Source organism: Acartia tonsa, chromosome 1, assembly GCF_053477335.1.
Source record: "Acartia tonsa isolate MP-2025a chromosome 1, ASM5347733v1, whole genome shotgun sequence".
Taxonomy (NCBI): Eukaryota; Metazoa; Arthropoda; class Copepoda; order Calanoida; family Acartiidae; genus Acartia; species Acartia tonsa.
The window spans coordinates 21,313,987-21,335,157 of record NC_137260.1 but is presented as its reverse complement, the minus strand read 5'-3'; the positions used below and the strand labels follow the sequence as shown (position 1 = coordinate 21,335,157).

Below are 21,171 nucleotides of genomic sequence, written 5' to 3'. Positions count from 1 at the left end.
CTAATGCACCCTTATCCTTAATTAAGCTCAACTGTAGAAACACCCCTACTTAACTTTTATATAGGTTTATTTATGGAGTCAATTTGAGCTAGTTAGCTATTCAAATTAGTTATCAAGTTAAGTAATGTTTGCAGCGGAGCTAATTTGGGTATGCTTATATACTATCACAAATTAACTTTAGTTTGCCCAGGAGTCGACTTTCCTAGCAAATTGTGGTTGTCGAGAAAAAGAAACAGCAATTTATAATCCTTGTTGAATTCTTACTTCACTCTAAGGATATGTGTTTATAGCCTACGATCTACTTATTCCTGTAAGGCTATTATGAATATAACTTACTAAGGTTCACTCCCAAAGGATCGTCTATATTCTAATAATATTGCAACAATTTTGCCTGAATGTCAAAGATCTCGCCACCTCTTACTTATAGTTGTATTAGGGGTTTTCCTTCCAATCCTATAAAGTAATTTGCGCAAAATTGGGGCTTCACTTATGACTTCAATTCTTATAACTGTAGTAAGATATACAATTTAGATACACCTATATTTATATATGTAAAGATTGTTTTCAAAATTATCTAACCGGATGTAATCTAATTATAATTAGTAGTAATACAATATTCAAGTGCAAGTTTACTCTGAGGAAGTGTGAGACTCTACACTAGGTGGCCAACCTATAATGTGGAGGTTGTCAATCAAACTTCAAAGGAGCCTATCAACTTTGAATTAAACGATACTTATACTTTTGAAAACTAATCTAACTGGTTTTAGTGCACTTCTTTCTAATTTATCTAAAGGTAATCTGTTAGGTTATAAAAACTCTGGGCTATATGTAGACACACTTTTATGTTACTTGGTTATAGTCTATGTGCTAGTAAGCCTAAGTAAACATACGTTTCTCGATATGTAAAAAAAATTTTATGATTCCGGATATTTAAAGACAGTAGGGTACTTTCCGTAGTACTTCTGCTACTTCTTTTAGAGACGTCCTACTCTCCCAAGGTAGGCTGCTGCAACCTCCTGCTGCGTTTGGTTTATAGAACTTTGTCTCTTAAAGCGTGCTATTCAATACATATAGGGCCTATATTGTTGACTATACTTTTATATCACTAATGGTCACTATCACTAGTAATTAACTTGTCTTCACTTTCACTGCTGAATCCTGGTGGTACATGAAATAGAAATGTTAGCATTAACAAAGTAAGTAAAAATTTAGTTTTCATGTCCTACTTATTGTTGAGTGAACTGTTTATTGCATTTATGTATGTGTTTGTAGGGAACATACAAAAAGATTTTATAAGTTAAGATTGAATTAAAAACTTTCTAAGTCAAAATAAAATAGAATTACTCTAAGTCCAAAGTTGGAAAATTTTGACTAAGTCCAAAAAGTTTCTAATGAAATTATTCTAAGTACAAAATCAATAAATTTTGGCTAAGGGAAAAATTTATGAAAATATCTTAAGTGCAAAATTAATAAGTTTTGACTAAGTCCAAAAAAATTCTTTTTCAATGAAATTATGCTAAGTACAAAATTAGTGAATTTTGACTAAGTCCAAAAACTTTTCAATGAAATTATGCTAAGTACAAAATTAGTGAATTTTGACTAAGTCCAAAAACTTTTCAATGAAATTATCCTAAGTGCAAAATTAGTAAATTTTGACTAAGTCAAAAAAAATTCTTTTTCAATGAAATTATGCTAAGTACAAAATTAGTGAATTTTGACTCAGTCCAAAAAAAATTTTTTATTTCAATGAAATTATACTAAGTACAAAATTAGTGAATTTATCCTGGGACAAAAGAAATAGAATCACTCTAAGTCCAGACGTGGAATATTTTGTCCAAGATGAAATTTCCTAACAGTTCATTCACAAAACTACTTTAGAGGTTGCCCTTAAGTCAAAAGAAATAGAATCACTCTAAGTCCACTATTGGAGTATTTTGACTAAGTGCAAATCTCACTAAGTTAAGGATTTTAAAGTCATAAAGTATTAGAGTGTTAGAATTATCCTTCACCAAAAGAAATAGAATCTCTCTAAGTCCATAATTGGAATATTTTGGCTAAGACAGAATTACTCTAAAACAAAATTTTCTCTTAAGTGTGGAAAATGAAATTTGTTAATCTAGATGGAAAAATTGCAATTATTACAAGTCCAAATTTTGGTAAATTTCCAACTAAGTGCACAATTTCATAAAAATTACCATAAGTCCAGAAATTCAAAATTCTCTCTGTAACAAAAGAAATAGAACGGTGCTAAGTCCAAAAAGTGGAATATTTTGCTCAGAATTTTGGAGGAAATAGTTATTTTGATACATCCGCATATAAATCAGAATTACATTAGGAATATAAGGCCTAGGCATGTATAAGTAAGTGCAAATCTCAGAAAATCGGTTCTAACGGTACCAAAGTATTAGTACAGTTTAACTTGAGTATAAATGCTACAAGTTTGTAATAATCTTTTGGCCCTTTACTACGACTCAAGAGTACTAACTGCTTTCGGCATATTGTTTCAGAAACATGGCTCCAAAGACAATATGTATCCCAACTAACAGCATTTCCCGTGTTCTATAAGATTTGCTCCTAAGTTTTCATTTAATAAGACAGTTCAAAATGGTCCTTTACAAATAGTATTTTGATAGCTTATAAATGAAAAGTTACTCCATGCTTGATTCTTAATAAGTTCTGGTTTAAGTATCAAAGATTCAAGTATTTCAACACTTAGAGAATTTCCGAATAAGTAAAAATCATACTAAGTCCGAAGATTTATATATATACTCCGCCACCTAGCACAACTCCTAGATTTCAAAATTCTGACTAAGTCCAAAAATCAAAATTTTGCACATGGCTCGATCATAGATTATTCCAACTCAAGCGTTTTACTAAAGAGAGGCGGACATGGAGGTGCCGGTGTGCTGGTATTCTCTAGGGCCTCTAGAGTGTCAACCAGTGCGAGTGTCCTTATAGGGCGGCGACCAATGGCCACAAATATGCTAGCATTCTCTAGGGCCTCTAGAGTGTCAGCTAGTGCAACTGCTCGTACACGAGGCTCTCAATTGCATTTGTGTCGTGCCTTTCAGTCCCTATCTCTTCAAACGCCTCATAGTCCTAACCTTGCTCTCAAATAGTTTCACAGGTTTTGGAAAATCCGATTTTGCCATAACTACAATTATTCGATTTTGGTAAAAATACCTGCCTTAGGCGGTTCGGGTACGGTAAGGAAAAAAAAAGAAAAAAAATTTATGAAGTAAAGTTTTTCCAAGATACAACCGGTAAGTTGCACCATTGTGTGTGCGAATGGGGCGTTTGTCCAAATTTAGGTATGGAGACCGCTCTTCTATGAGTACTACTAAAAACCTACTTTTACTGCAATACACATAGACATTCTCATTGTCGGTTCGTTTGTTTAGAATGCTTAACCCTCTATTCCCACAAGTATAATACGAATTTGGTTGAGCTGGTGGAAGCTCAACAAAAGACCCACGCGAAGTATTATGTTGCTTTAATCTAAGAATAAATGGTTGGTTTTGATATTCGATCAGAATTATATAAGTATATTAAATATTAAGGAAGGAAAATGTTTTTATAAAGTGTATTTATATTACAAGTGCATAAGTTAAGTATGAAAATATTTACAGGATAAGTGTTAAAATTATAAGTAGAGTAGGACAGAAATGTGCCCTAAGTCCCAAGCAGTGAATTGTGCTAAGTGTTAGAGTTCTAACACAAGGCTTAAGCTCAATTCATGCTAAGTACTAAGGGGCCTAAATTTAAACTACAATGCATGCCAAACAACTAAGTCATTACCTTTTAAAGCCAGAAAGAGAAGTTGATGGTAGGGGAGTCAATAAATAACTGAATAAATTTAAGAGGTACATGCTATAACATTAGCTCTGGACCAGGATTTTAGTGTTTGTCTGTACAATTAAATGTCTGTGTGTTAATATGTGACGTAAATCAGGCATGGTTGTAGGCATACATATTTGTACTGATTATTTATATGATTACATTAATAATAAACATAATATCTTTAATAAACATATACTATTAGCAAATCACATACAGATTACCATGAATAGGCTAGCGTTACCCATATATGGTGTCATATAGGTAGAGATAGGCCTATGAATGCATAAATTGATACAAATAATGCCTTGGGCCTAGCTAAAGTAACTGTGTCTTGCCCCTGAGTGCTACTAGATAATTGCAGGGCACGCGTCAATCAAATATTCATAATCTGCTCTATAAAGTGTTGACTTTATATCAAGCATAGATAGATAGTTGTGGATGCGAAGCATTTCTGTAAAAGTCTTATATGTACGTTCAAAGAATTTGAAAATTGAGGATCGCATCTCCAGTTTTGAAATTTAATAAAAGTTTAAAGGTATTGCAAAATGTGTTAAGTTATGTAAAAATGAAAAGCATCACATGAAAGTGCCTTTTTTCATAAAATTATCTAGAGCATTTTCGAGCAGGCTTTTCAATATTTTGCACAGAACAAAAAAGGGAATAGTACTGTTAGAAATATTTCCAAATCAAATATGTGAGTAGGACTTTGTAATATTTTTATTTCAAAGCCCTTAGTTTGATTGTAATTAGAAACAAATGAACAAAAATACTTATTGGAGAAATAAAATTAAACAAGGATGACAACATCCATAAAAGCGAAGCACGCACTGAAACGGTAGGACAAACGGACATTAACACTTGTATAGTGTCAGAACTGAATAATCAGAATATAAATGTATAAGAGTCGAAGCAAAATTGTAAGTAAAATTGTGGAAAAACTGCTTAATACGGAATAATGTTTATGGACATGCTTGCATTTTTAGGACTTGATTATAGAGTTGCTTTGATTGTAATATTGTACTTTGTTGTCCCAGGAATCAATATACCAAAAATCAGATCGATCGGATTATCAGATCACATAAAAATTTGATGTTAAAAAAGTAAAAAAATCATCATGTTTAAATGGACGTACGGACAATTGGTAATGATTATAGAGTTGCTACGCTTTCTAAATCGCACCTAACTGCTAAAGGAATCACCATGCAAAATTTGAAATCGATAGGACAATTCTAACATGCCTAATTTAACGAAAAAAGCTATCCGTTACGGACGTACGGACTGACGGACCGACCCTAATGTCTAGCATCGTAATATATCCAGCTTTCTAAGAATATAAAAATGTACACTCATAAGATTAAAACGAACACAGTAATAGTGTCTGACTGATTATGACGTAACAAAAAAAATTAGCCAAAAATAGGCCACTATAAATTTTACCATTGGTCAATAACGGCCTCTCATTGGCTAATTTTTTTGTTACGTCATAATCAGTCAGACACTATTACTGTGTTCGATTAAAACCAGTTTTTTTCGCCCGTACCTACGGAAAGCTGTTTATAATACGATGCGAGAAACAACTATTACAGAAAAATACAACTTTGGAAAAGATTAGAAGTAATTCCCCCCCCCCCCACAGTGGGTTTTTTGGATGTTTTGGGGATTTTTTAACTTTATGAGTCACAAATACCAACAAAAGCTTATTTTATCTAAAAAAAAAGTTAAAACCTTTCATATACAGGTTATAGCTTATGTAATATAACATATTATATACATATTATTGTGATTTTATATAAGAAAAATGTCCCTAGAACTAATCTACTCATATAGTTAAAAGTTCGAAATTTCTGATATTATTCATATTAAAAAAAATTATTTTAACATCGACTGAGACCTCAATTAAAACTTTTGGAGAGTTTTTAAGGTGTATATGATTAATATACATAATATATTATTCTAAGTTATCAATAAATAGTATACAGGGCTCGGCAGCTGCGCATCAGCTGTGACTAAGCCGTAAATTTAAACCCATTTTGATGCTTTAAAACATTTTTGATAAAAGGGATTGTTATACTTGGGTCAGGTTCGAACTTTCAGTTGATATTTAAAATTGTAAATGGTTTCCTTGAGGTATACAGGCTGCCGAGCCCTGCAAACATACACTATACAAAATAGGAAAAAAATGTGATGTTCTTCAAGATTTTATATGCATTCTCAATTCGATACTGATTTTAAGTAATGATGTTTATAGTAAATATATTCTTCTATTCTTCTGGAGTCCAGAGGCTTTTTATTTAAAGGGACAGCGAAGCGCTAGAAAAATAGCCTAAACCCATCCCAAGTCTTAAATTTGAGAATAAATTAGCATAAAACCAACACAGAATTAATTTAGAGAATCCAATCGGTTCAGTATTCACTGAGATCTTAATCTTTGGACAAAAAAAGCATACTACTTTATATTATAGGATATCTAAGAGTTTTTTTAATGTATCGTGGTATTACTTATACAAAAGTTTTTTTTAACTTCCTTGTTGATCGTTTTCTTTTAATTATCTGCTATTACTTATCAAATATGACTTTTTAAACATTAAAAAAAATATAACATATGATATCAGTCCGTAACGCTATGGGGGAAATGTAATTTTCACAGCTAAAATATATGTGCATCTAATCTATACATTATCTTGTCCGTTTATCTGTCATGCTTCAAAGGAGTTTTTGCATATTATCTCTCTCTTTTTATGTTAAACAACTGCTCTATAACTCAATTTGCCTTTTTGTTTATGCTAAGTTTTTTGGTGCTTTATTACTTATGGATGTTGTCATCCCTATTATATTGTAAAATCTTTTTTAAAAGTGAAGCTTTTCTATAATTAGGGTCCGTCCGTACGTCTGTCAATCTGTTTGGAACGGATAACTTTTTTTCGTTAATATAAGCATGTTAGAATTGTCTTATCAAACTTATCATATTTTGCATTGTGATTCCTGTAGTAGTTACGCACGAATTAGAATGTGTAGCAACACTATTATCATAACCAGAATGTCCACTTTTAACATGGCAATTTTTAACTGTTTTTAATAACAAGTTTTTATATGATATAATTATCAGATTGATCTCATTTTTGGAATACTGATTTCTAGGACAACAAAGTACAATGTTATAAGCAAAGCATCTCTATAATCAAGTCCTAAAATGTAAGTATGTCCTTAAAAATTATCCTGTAATTATTAAGTTTTTCAATAAATTTACTTACATTTATGTTCAACTTTTATACATTTATGCTCTGATTATTTATGACAATCTATAAGTGTTAATGTTCGTTTTTTTCCACCGTCTCAGAGCTTCGCTTTAATGGATGTTGTCATCCTTACAATTTTCAAATTTTAATAGTTGGATGGAAAATTTTAGTAATACAGTAAATAAAAGTGGATTTAGGGACTACTATAAATTTAGAAACCAAGGCCATTGAAAGGAAAGAACAAAATAAATTAAGTATTTCAAACAAAGTTAAAGGACAGACATAAAAAAAATTGTGGCTTAGAAATCAAATTTAATTTAAATGTTTCAGAAATACAGAAAGGAAGACATACGCACATTTATAAAAATTGAGCAGCTTTGTTACTAAAACTATTTCATAATAATCATTGTATATATGTTTTCAGTATATCCTATAATATAAAGTACTAAGCTTTTTTTGTGTGTAGCGAAGGATCTCACTCACCACTGAACCGATATGGTTCTTCTTTGGAGGGAAGCTTCTTATAGGATGGTTTTAGGCTATTTCATTTTTATAAATAAGCCTGGGTATTGTTTTAAGCTATTTTTCTGCCCTTCTATATCCCTGCGAATACCCTAGATGCTAGGGGCGCAGACGTTAGTTTTATATAGAGTAGATTACCATCAATGAGGTAAATCTTTACCCCCCTCCCCCCCCCCCAAAAAAGCTGTCTATCTAAAATTACAGCGAAGCTTTTCTATAATTAGGGTCAGTCCTTACGTCCCTGCGTCCGTAACGTTAGCTTTTTCGTTAACTTAGGCATGTTAGAATTCTTCTATTGATTCCTGTATTAGTTCTGTAAAGCGTATCAACCCTATAATCATAACCATAATGTCCATACGTTTATGTTGATTTTTACCTTATATTATAAGTACAATATTATAAGCGAAGCATCTCTATAATCAATTCCTAACAATGTCCGTATACCCTTAAACAGTAATTTATATTTAAGAACTTTTGCAACAAATTTAGGAAAATTTTTGACAAGACTTATTTATATATATTTTACATATTCACGCTCTACAAGAGTTAATGTTTGTCTGTCACCCCGTTTCAGAGCTTTGCTTTTATAAATGTTGTCATCCTTGTTCAAATATAAATCAACTGGTTGTCAGACCATTACCGATAGACTGAAGGACTTAGTAAATTATAATCTGGATGCTTCTTAGTATGGTAATAAAGTCCTTTAAATAGCAGCCGAGAAATTCACGTTCCCTAATACTGTTTCTAACGGACAGATGTACCGACAGACAGACGTATCATTTACAGAATAGCTTCGCTATTAAAAACGGAAAGGTAACGTTTAAAGATTAAATATTTGTATTATTAAATTATATCAATTTTTAGTAGTTTGACTTCATAATGGTATTTAATTTATATTAATACAACTTCACAGTATCTATTTTCTAAGCTGGATTTCTCATTTGGGGCTACGAGGTGCCAAGAGTTATGAACTAATCTTGAATTATGAATACTTGAATTTAATCAGGGCCTAAATAACTTTTGGCACCTCGTAGCCCCAAGTGAGAAAAACCTTTAAACGTAAAAAATACATGTTATTTTAGGATGCAATATTAGGTGTTCTTGGATTTTAAATTACAGATTTATGACAACTTTTCTTATTTTTCTTTGCATTTTAAAGTAGAAACATCTGTATATATCAATGAAATATTGTTACATATCATTTAATCAGATTTTTACACCAATTTACTCTAGGAAAAAGTAGGAAAAGCAATGTATGATGATTTAAATGAAAAAATTCACTTTTTAAAAATATTCCTTTGACCATGTTCAGCAAAACGGCTGTATTTTGCCTAATTTTGTAGTATATAAAAATAATCTGTTGCATGGCAACTTTTGAATGGTAATACTAGCCCCTGGGACATTTAACTCAAAATTGAGGAAATTTAAAAAATGACCAAAAATCCCACTGTGCCCCCCTTCCCTTGAACGCTCTTGACTTTAAGTAATTTTTTGTTTATATCTTTACCTTAATTATTTTATCCTAAATCTAATTTCTGTATTTAAAGAATCCCTATTTCTGTTCCTGTATACCTAGATGTGCATCATAAGAACATCTGCATATGATACAGGGATAAAGAGATGATAATTATGTTCCTGTATACCTAGATGTACATCATAAGAACATCTGTATAAGAGACAGGGATAAAGGAATGATAATTATGTTCCTGTATACCTAGATGTACATCATAAGAACATCTGTATAAGAGACAGGGATAAAGAGATGATAATTATGTTCCTGTATACCTAGATGTACATCATAAGAACATCTGCATAAGAGACAGGGATAAAGGAATGATAATTATGTTCCTGTATACCTAGATGTACATCATAAGAACATCTGCATATGATACAGGGATAAAGGAATGATAATTATGTTCCTGTACATCCTAGATGTACATCATAAGAACATCTGTATAAGAGACAGGGATAAAGGAATGATAATTATGTTCCTGTACATCCTAGATGTGCATCATAAGAACATCTGTATAAGAGACAGGGATAAAGGGAATGATAATTATGTTCCTATATTCCTAGATGTACATCATAAGAGACAGGGATAAAGAGATGATAATTATGTTCCTCTATACCTAGATGTGCATCATAAGAACATCTGTATAAGAGACAGGGATAAAGGGAATGATAATTATGTTCCTCTATACCTAGATGTGCATCATAAGAACATCTGCATATGATACAGGGATAAAGGAATGATAATTATGTTTCTGTATTCCTAGATGTACATCATAAGAACATTTGTATAAGAGACAGGGATAAAGGGATGATAATTATGTTCCTGTATACCTAGATGTACATCATAAGAACATCTGCATATGATACAGGGATAAAGGAATGATAATTATGTTCCTGTACATCCTATATGTACATCATAAGAACATTTGTATAAGAGACAGGGATAAAGGGAATGATAATTATGTTCCTATATACCTAGTTGTACATCATAAGAACATCTGCATAGAGACAGGGATATAGGGATGATAATTATGTTCCTGTATTCCTACATGTACATCATAAGAACATCTGAGCTGGTTCTTTAAATCAGTTTAGTGGTGAACCAGATCGGGGTGCGCCAAATTTCACAGCGTGGCATTTTAAAAATACCGCGCTGTAATTGGCTGAGATTCGGCGCACCTTGATCTAAATCACCATTTAGAGGTGCTCTGAATCGGGGCGATCCAGTTCAGCACACCACTGGATTATTAGATATGAATCTTTAAATCGAAATGGCATGGGCAAATCAGCGCGCCCAACTGCGCGGTACTGGCGCACCAATGGTACTCATCGAGTACCATTGCCGGGCCGAACCGGGGTGAACTGTATTTAATAAATAAATATTTTTTTAATTAGTTTAATATTTTATTGCAAAACTATCGTGAAAACATTTTTATAGTTATTTTTAAAATAAATTATATATTGTTCTATATAAAATACCGTACTGACCCATCTTAAAGGACGCCTGCAAGAAATACCATGCTTTAACTGCTGAAAGACTGCCACAAATAGACCCAATACCCCAAATTTAAAGCCTTCAGCTTCAATAACAAAAAAGTTCTAGGCATTTCAAAGAAGCATTTTATGTACAATGAAATTTTTGAAAGATTTCCAATGCTCATAAAAGAAAAAACAATATTAAATTACGTCGCCTAGACACAAAATTTTAACCTTATCTTTGTCAGAAACTTAGATTGCCGGTAACTGATTACATTTTTACAATAAAAACACCATGTTTCATAGTCAAAATCTATTAAAAAAATTCGATTAAAATTGCATTTTTAAACAAAAATCATAGCGGAAACAAAGGTGGAATCTGATACAAGCTCAGCTGTGATTGGTTGTTAAGCTGATTCAGCCTTCTGATTGGCTACAGTACACTCGGTACAATTCAAGTTAAACTTAATTTTTTTTTAATGATTTTGACTATAAAAATGGGTATTTTTATTGTAAAAATATAATTAGTTACTGGAAACCTAAATTTATGACAAAAATAAGCTTATAATTTTGTTTCTAGGCCACGTAGTTTAATTTCAAAGTTTTCAACATGAGCATTGCAATTCTTTCAAAATTTTTATTGTACATAAAATGACATTTTAAAATGCCTAGAACTTTTTTGTTATAGAAGCTGAAGGCTTCAAATTTGGGGTATTTGGTCTACTTGTGGCAGTCTTTCAGCAGTTAAAGTGTGGTATTTCTTGCAGGCTTCCTTTAAGTAATAAAGTTGTCCTGGCTCGTATGGATATTTTATTGAGTGTCGCCAGCGATCTAGCAACACCGCACCGAAAACCTTTTAAAGATCCAGGTTTTATAGCAGTGGCTGTGGCGCACAATCAGTGCACCTCCGGTTCACCTCTGAATCGCTCCGATTCAGCGCACCCCTAAAACGATTTAAAGATCCAGCTCTGTATAAGAGACAGGGATAAAGGGATGATAATTATGTTCCTGAATTCCTAGATGTACATCATAAGAACATCTGCATAAGAGACAGGGATAAAGGGATGATAATTATTTTCCTGTATTCCTAGATGTGCATCATAAGAACATCTGTATAAGATACAGAGATAAAGAAATGATAATTATGTTCCTGTATACCTAGATGTACATCATAAGAACATCTGTATAAGATACAGAGATAAAGAAATGATAATTATGTTCCTGTATTCCTAGATGTACATCATGAGAACATCTGCATAAGAGACAGGGATAAAGGAATGGTAATTATGTTCCTATATACCTAGTTGTACATCATAAGAACATCTGCATAGAGACAGGGATTAAGGGATGATAATTATGTTCCTGTATTCCTAGATGTACATAATAAGGGACAGGGATAAACGGATAACAATTATACATTTGTAAGATTATACAAAAATTATAATCATAATCAAATTTCAAAGCATTACAATTGCGTGCAAGAATTTTTTTGTTTCAAACATTTCTGTCATTCGTTTTCTTTTTTTGTATAAAAGCATACTGTAAATTTATCAATAAAGAAAATGTTAAATAAAAGCCAGTTATAATAGGTAAAATACACATAAATGTCTTTTAATTCTGTTTTTTCCCAGCAATGCATTAATTCTTAGCCTATTTTCTAATCCATATATTCCTTATAAAGGCATAGATTTGCTTTATCTAATATTACTGAAGAAAGATAAAAGAGAAAACAATACACTTTATTATTGGACATCTTTTTTGTATCTTATGGTGACTTTTTTAGATTTTCAATTGTACAAAAACATATATAAATGCAGGAACAAACTTTCCTTTTCTTTTTAACAAAGGGTGTAACAAAAAACGCGTCCTATTTCGCAAAATGCTACGTATTTTCTTATCTTCCTTACACTTTTCATTGTAGATCTAAAACAAGAATGTGTAAGTAACATTTTTGATTTTAACAAGGATGACAACATAAATAAGTAGCGAAGCACATAAAATAATAGATGGACAAACGGACAGAGCAGGTTTCATTTATATATTATTTCTTTAATTACGAAACCTTTAAGCAAAATATTTGTGTCTTTTAAAGCTTTACTGACAGACCGACGGACCAAGTAAATTACACATTTATTCTAATTGGTAAATTTCCGCTGTCTATCTTACATAGCAGCCGAGAAAATCACATTTTCCAGAAGGCGTTAAAGACAGACTGTCATTAAGAAAAAGTGAATTAGAGAGTAGCTTCGCTACTAATAATGACTGTTTTTAGACACCCTTGAAAAATATATATTCTTATGTATTTTATCTGTATCTTCTTGTCATACTTTCCTTTTGTTAGATGCACACTACTCTACAAGTATCCTACAAGTAAAATAATTTTTTAAAACTGCCTTTCAATCTAATTTATGTCTTATGTAAGTCTTAAACAGACTTATCCTTAAACTTAATTAAGGGAGTGATACCACTTAATACCTTTATTTCCATCTTTTACAGGCCATAACAGTATTTTAATTTTTTCCTAATTCACATAAATCCCAGGTATAAGGTATAACCAACAAGTAAAATAAATCTAAAATAATATTTGGGGGGAAAATTTTACGATGTGTTGCCCCCCAACGACAGCTGAAACCCACGATAGGTTTTGTGATTTACTTATTTCGTTATTGGTATAAGCTGCATAAATCCGCTGATAATCTATAATACAAAGTAGAACGATGTCTGTCCGTCTGTCTGTCTGTCTGTCCGTCCGTCTGTCTGTCCGTCCGTCCGTCCCTTAAGATCTCGGTAACCACTGAACCGATCGGATTCTACTCTTCAGGGAATATATTTACTGGTCCTGTGGTGGTTTTAGGCTATTTTCTTGGGGGGTGGGACACCCCCAACCCCCCAAAAAACCAAAAAATCTCCCCCCCCATTTTTTTTTTTTTTTTTTTTTTGTAGATTTCCTTGGTCCTTTTACGTATTTCGCCAAAAAAAATTTTTTTGTCACCTCTTGGGGAAAAGCCCCTAGAGGCTAGGGGCGAAACCGCTAGTTTAAAATAAAATAATGCCGTCTTTATTAAGAGCTTGACTATTCCTGGCGCGAAAGTTTGCCAATGGCGACCTCCGTCTCCTTGTCTCTGTCACGTGACATACCTCGAGGTGGTCGGTTTCGGGAATCTGAAAAAAACAAGGATTAGTTTAGCATACTTGAAAACTTAAGCCTTCTTGAAATGAAATAAAGATGACTGTCTATGCTTTTATAATGAAAAGTTTGAAAATGTCTAAAAAAGGAAAAATTTCATATATGCAGGCATTCTAATACTTTGACAGATAGACATTTTAATTAAAAAGTAATACCCAATTTTAATATATAGGACTGTCAAATAGAAACACTAGCAAAAGACTATCGTTTTAGAGGTCCTTGTGTATTAGTTAAAAACTATATGCCTTTTTATCAAAAGAAGAGGAAGAAGAGTAAAAGAAAATTGGCCTAAACCTTCTTAAATATTAGGTAAAAATATAAAAAAACTGAAAGATATTATGGGTAACATGTAAAGCTACCCTAAAATGTTGAAATCAATCTGCAATTAGCGAAATATTAACAAACAGACAAAAAATATTATTACTTTGTATAACAAGATAATCTTATTTTTTTTTTACATTTTTTTACTATAAAAATATTCACCTGAATGTCTTCTTGCCTTTATACCATTGTCTCCCCTTCCCCCTCCGCCTCCACCGTTACTATGTCTACGTCCAGCTACACCTGCTGAACAAAATAACTTTAGAGTGGCTGCACAACAAAAAAAATGTTAAATCTCAACTTTCTCCATAATAAGTAGTTTCTATCTTTTATTTTTTTAACTTTGAACCCCTCAAAGATATGGACAATAGGGAGGTATACTAAACACCACCTTTTTTTCCAGGGCGATGAATACAACCCCACCACCTTTTTCACACGCCTCTGAATTTAAATGAATATCTAAGATAGGTTAACAGTTTTAATATTGTTGTGTTTAATAAATAACACAGTCAAATTCTTTACTAAAGTCAAACTAACATTAATTAAGAAAATAATATAAGCAATATTTTATATTTCTTATTTTAGTAGCAAAGAGTATCTCTGATCATTGTATTTCCGAGTATTTAAGTTAACATCGTCATTCTAGCAAAATTGCTTTATCTGCTTTTAATTACAAAGTATATCGCTCATTGTCGTTTACTCCAACGATTACTTTTTAAAACCAAATATTACTACTCTACTTGTGAAAACAATTGTCCTTTTTTATACTGAAAAGAATAAAGAATATAAGTACAATAAGTATTTAAAATAATTGGAACAATAAAAAAATCCAAATTGAACTAGATCAAACACACTCCGACAGTTATTATTATAAAATATTCATATAAGAGAAGGAGGCTGATACTATTTGACAAAACATTTAATAAAACAATCTTCGCTGAAATGCAAAAGAAGCTTAAGATAAAGATTATAATTTTTAGTAGCGAAGCTTCTATATAGGTTCGTGTTTGTCCTTCTGTCTGTATTTTACAATAGGATGGATCAATTTTTATAACTATCGCTTCTAATCATCAACAATATATCTTAATAAATGGCGCTCTGCTTGGTGATTGACACAGGGATAAGGGATGGGAAACGTAGGAAAATATTATTTCAGGCCTATTTCAAGCCTAGGCCTATTTCTAGCCTAATAAACCAGTTTTGGGATAGCGCAGTAGTTCGTATAAAATGCTAATGAAAAAGCTGTGTGTGTGTGTGTGTAGATAAAGTATAGAATCAAATTCAGGTAGCTAGTTTAAAGTAAAAAACATAACTTTTTATAAACCTATATATTAATGGCTTTTGTTAAAATGAAGTTTTTTCTCTCCCAAAATTTTTTATCTTTTACTTTGGTAATTTGAACTGTCAGAAAGCTATCGTTGGGTTTCCCTCAGACAGATTTTAGTTTGTATTATTTGCATTTTTATTAATGAGTAAAAATTTTATTTGAAAATTTCATTGCTAATTAAAATTCAAAATAAATAAATAAATATGCACTTGGGTAACATTCTATCAAGTTCTTTGGATACTATACTGGATATAATGTAATGATATATCTGTACTGTGTTGTATTGTACAAAAATTAGGGTGAAGGTGTTATATCAACTCCGTACTAAATTTTTAAAATTCAAAATACAACATCTAATTTATAAACTACCAAATGAAAATTCGTAGCTACCTTCTTTCCAAAAAAATAATCCCGTTATTTTTGTTTTTTCTATGTGGCCATTTTTTAATGTTTAACTCTAAGCAGATTTAATAATTAAACTAATGTGATCTAACACCATTTATATTTATTTTTTCGTAGCAGACGAAATCATTATTTTTTCTAAAATTGTCTGCTTCTAAAATTTCCGCCATCTGTGATTTGATACAAAATAAGCCCAAATCACAGAACACTATTGGTTTAGAGCGGTAGCCAATATGAGCCGTCTGCCAGTAAGGTCATTAAATTAGGCAAATGGTAAAAGTTGCATGATCCCTTTCAAAACCAGGCCGAGACCTAATTTATGGCCAGGTTTCCTATCCCTTATCCCTGGATTGACATAAATATGTATTAACCGGGATATGATGAGCAAAGTGTATATGGTTTGATACTTTGAGTACACATTGATATTTTAAAGGACGCATTATATTGGTTTAAAAACTTACCTACGAAATCACTTGTATCAATAGTAAATACAGTATTCTTCTCACAACTAAAAATAGAAAAATTTTATTAAAATCTTTAAATATATCAATTTTACGAATTTGAGAACTCAATAAATTCAGCGGTTATCGAACTCTTAACCTTAATTCTTTACAAAATAAGAAATTTTCTTTGACAAACGAGGATGGAGAAAGAGTGCCCCCAAACCCATTTTTAATGAAATGAACCGTTAGGGGGGTGTGAGACATATTTCTTGTAGAGTTGGCTTATTTACTAAGTATATTTGCGATAACTTTTATTTAATAGATTCTTCCAATTTTTAACATTTACAAAAGGGTCTGCTTTATTGCTTCAAGATCCATGACAGATCTATATAGGAAATAAATGTCTATAAATGAGCTCAAATCTTCCAAAGAATAATCGTTTAAAACTCATAGTGCTCCCATAATCCATAATAAACTCTCATTGCCCAGAACGATAAAACCCATTAATTACTTTATTAAAAATAAATTCATTTTTTTCATTTCATGTTGCTTTTTACATTATATTGATGTATTTAATTTATAATCATAAAAAAGAAAATCTAAATTTATAATATAGTAAATTTAAGAAAACTCTGTTTTAAAAGAACTCGATTGTGGCGACACTTCCTGTGTGTTCAAATATTGAAACTAAAATTTTAATCATATTAACCCTTTGGTGATGGTAAAGTGAAAAAAATATAATTGAAGAAATCTTAAAATCATTTAAATTATTAAATATTAACTACTTTCTTTTAGATAGTAATGGCAGGGGCGGAAAATTGATTTATTGAGAAATAGATAAATAGATATGTACTTATAGAAAACTAGCCAATAGCGAGAGAGTTATATCGAGCCAACTCTAGTTTATTGAATATAGCCTAAAACCTGTCCAAAATATAGAAGAATCAAATCCTACTGAACATAACATACAGATAGACGTAAATCTTTTTACAACATTCTATTTTACATTTAAAATATACCATGTAAGGCAGAATTATAAATCGATGCACATCCTACTGTCACCATAATAATTTGAGCAAAGTATTAAAGGTTGCATAATAGAAATCTGAATTAGTTTAAAGGCTATAAAAACTTTAGGCTAAAAATAGGAATAATGGTTTTTATTAAAATAATCTTTCTTTCAGTCCAAAAAGATAAATAGACTATTAACTATAGACATGTCCAACCAAAAAATATGGAGTATATTATATACCTATCCCGGGTTTCCAGATGTGACCTAATTATTGAGGAAACTAATATATGAGATAAATAAGAAAGCAAAAACTTGAGGTGCTGACTGGGTCCATAATTTTCATCAGGAATTCCGACATCAAGAGTCAGTAAGAAAACTGGATAATTTTTTACTTGTAAATTGCCATTATTCGAATAACAAATATAACCTATTAAATTTCTATGTTATTATTATTCATATGTTTGAAAACTGGAATATTACTTGAAGTCTTTTTCCCTGTGTATTGGCACACAATTAGATGCCTTAAACTTTTTGCACACAGAGAATTATACGGAGAAGATATATAGCACATTTTATTTTGTTTGATTTGAATTTTGAACGACCCTATTTTAATGGTTATTAATGTAAAATTGTAATTAAGTAGGTAAATAGAAGCAAACAGCTTAAGATTTTGATAACTACTGAACCGATTGAGTTCTCTATTTAGGGGAATTATTACAAGTTTTCCTGGACACAACCCAATCTTTCCCGATTTTGTATAATTTTTGATGAAACACGACTCCAGTGACGTCATATTTTTCTTTCCCGAAAAAGGGAAGGGGGGAAGAAAAAAAGAGATGGGAGAAAAGGGGGTTTTCCCCATCTCTTTTGAAGAGATTTTCTTCCCCCCTTCCCTTTTTACGAAATATGAAATTCAGTCAAATCAATAAATTCATAAGATTTTGTTTATACTTTAAGATCTCACTAACCACTGAACTATGCGAGTTCTCCATTTCATAGAGGCTTTAATTTTAAAACCTTTGTCTTGAGGGTAATTTTAAATTCTCAATTTTCTGGTATTTAAATATGATAATCTGTATTCAAAATATATTTTATAACTATTCTGTGAAATGATTAATAATAAATTAATTCATCACTAACTTTCATTCAAGATTAGATACATTTATTTCATAATTTATGCACATAACAATACAGTCTTCAAATCCTTTGATTTCATGACCTTGTATAAATGTCTATGGTATCATTGTTTGCTAGCACTTAGGTAGGCTAATATATATTGATTTACATACATATGGTATATCTGACTATTTTAGAATTATTCTGTGAAATAAAATTTGTTTTTATTAATTTATCTCTATCTTTCATTCAAATTTGCATCTTATCTTATACATCAAATTGGACTAAAGTTGAAATTGGGATAAAACTAAAAATATATCAGCAAAATGAAAATTTTCAATTCATTAAACAGGGCTTTAAAATCTAAATCCCTCTTAACATCTGTATTTAATTTTTGTAAAATATTAAGAATAATTAAAAAGAATGAAATGTTTGCTATAAATTTGTATCTAAGGTTTCTTATAAAGAAATTAATTTTAATCCTTTATCAAATTTATTTTCATATTCGGAATTGCAAACAATGAATTTAACAAGAATGAAAATGTTTAAATTTTGAAATTTTCCCCTACTATATCAACATATTATATTGTCATCTTTGACAGGACATAAAATTTTTTCATGGCATTTGTTATTATTACCTTATTGGGAAGGGATTCTCCTTCGATTTCAAGTGGTTATCTAGAGAACCAAGGGGCATTATCCGCTTGTAATGAGATGTAATAGTATTACACCAACTGGTGGATATTAAGCTATGTAGGTAATATACTGACAACCAACCCTTTGATTGTAATACTTTGTATTGGAAATATTTTTCTATTATTATATCATACCAATAAAAAAATAAAACAACATGAATATTTTTTCAATTAAAATGTATACTGGCCTACCATTGGTAGTTTAATCTGTGTATTGGCCTATCATTGGTCGTTAGTATCACATTTCGTCATTAGTATTGAGTATTAGGCGCTATAGGAGCTTCGGTGTATGATTTAAATCAACCAAAACCATAATTTAAAGGCATTAATTTCATTATTTTAATGCCTTAAAATGGAAGCCGGAAAAAAGTAAATGTTAGAATAACATTACTATCCATAATCTATACTATTATGATAGATCTTTATTGTATTTTTATGCTAATGTTATTAGAAGCATCAATTGGTCGGCATTATCCAATATTTTATTATTAAATCTCTTTACACACCCATTGCAAACCCGAAAGGGAAAAATAGACTTTAAAAAAATTATTTGCCTCTAATTTCGCTAAAAAAGTAGTTAACCGTAAACAGCTACTGAACATAAGAGAAGAGGTTAGGCTGTTGTAAGATTCTTTGGCTATACTTGTATTGCTGCTTGATTATTACAAAGATTTTACCGGCTGACCATATTAATAGGTATAAAGAGCTTATGTACTTTCCTGTCCTTTGCTCTAAGAAAAGATTTCAAAACAAATTTTGGGAGATAAATCAATGATCTCTTAAAGATAACTTATTGCAAATTAAATTTTAAAATCAATAGGAATGAAAAACTTATAAAGCAGACTTTATAATCCGATTTGTTTAAGGCAATAAAATAATTGATGGAAAATAGTTTAAATCTTAAAGAGGACTCACTGATAGATGAAAGGTATAAATGCTAATACCTACAAATTAAGAAAAAATAGCAAGAATTCGAACCCAAAATATTTTTCAATTACCTGGATTTTAGCAAAGAATTATCAAGCATAGATTCAACTTGTGTCATAATTCACAAAATAATATATAAACAAATCACCTCCTAGTGACAATATCACATACCATGTATCACATTTAAATAATCTAATATAAAATCATATCACTTTATAACAAAGATACTTTTAATTCAATCTTATTTGAAATCAATCAAGTGAGATTACTCTCCCCTCTTTTTGTCAAGATTTGACCCACTTTTGAAAATGTATATGTAGAAGTTTTAGTCTTTCTTTAGCTTTTAAAGATTTTTTATTAATAAAAAGGCGAATTTCACTATATTTAAAAAAAAGAATGTTTGTTACACTATGATTTGAAACAGTAAACTCGAATGCAGAGAAATATTAAGATTTTATTTCACTGTGAAGCAATGTTGATGTAACTGTCTTCACTGACTGACTGTTAACTAGAGGATAATTGATACCCCGTAAGTAACTTCTTAGAAAATTTTAACCACAGTGTCACATTAAGTTTGAGGATCTTTTAGTATGTTGTATATTTGTGGTAATTCTGCAACTAAATGACTTTAGGAATATTTTTCTATCTTGTATACTCCCTCTCTCTCTCTATATATATATGAGATGAATAGTGAGTGTATCAAAGAGGAAGAGAGTGGGAGGATGTTAACAATCTTTTGGGAAAGGTTTTTTTACCGGGTTAGTGGAGGGGGATATCCTATAGAGGTTTCATCCCTCCATCCATCTTAACAACTGATTCTCCGTTTAAGTAATATTCGTGAGAAGGGGAGGGGGAGTCCCCCAAAGTTAGGCAGTTAACAACAATACCAAAAAGGGGTGGGAAGATATGGTTGGGTTTGAATTGACAATATATATGCCCAAGTTAAGAAAGAGGGAATGGGAATATAATTTTACTCCTAAGGGAAAGCCACCGTAGCATATTTGAGTTAAATTTTTGTAAAAATACATACAACATTTATTTCAGGTTTTTGTACAGAATAAACAAAGGTACATAAACTTAACTCGGTCTAAACCGTTCTGGCCATTTGCTTGATTTATAAAAGAAAAAAAATGGGACTGAGAAAAATTAAGCGGA

General features: G+C 31.1%; 1 long non-coding RNA gene across 1 annotated transcript; it reads right to left on the bottom strand.

Moving 5' to 3' along the window:
* Positions 1-13,659: 13,659 nt before the first annotated feature.
* LOC145326843 (uncharacterized) lies at positions 13,660-20,806 on the bottom strand. The gene is made up of 4 exons (XR_013881990.1): positions 20,088-20,806; positions 16,285-16,331; positions 14,257-14,337; positions 13,660-13,748 (listed from the first exon to the last, which is right to left on the bottom strand). It is a non-coding gene; the product is annotated as an uncharacterized LOC145326843 (long non-coding RNA).
* Between the last annotated feature and the right edge of the window lie 365 nt (positions 20,807-21,171).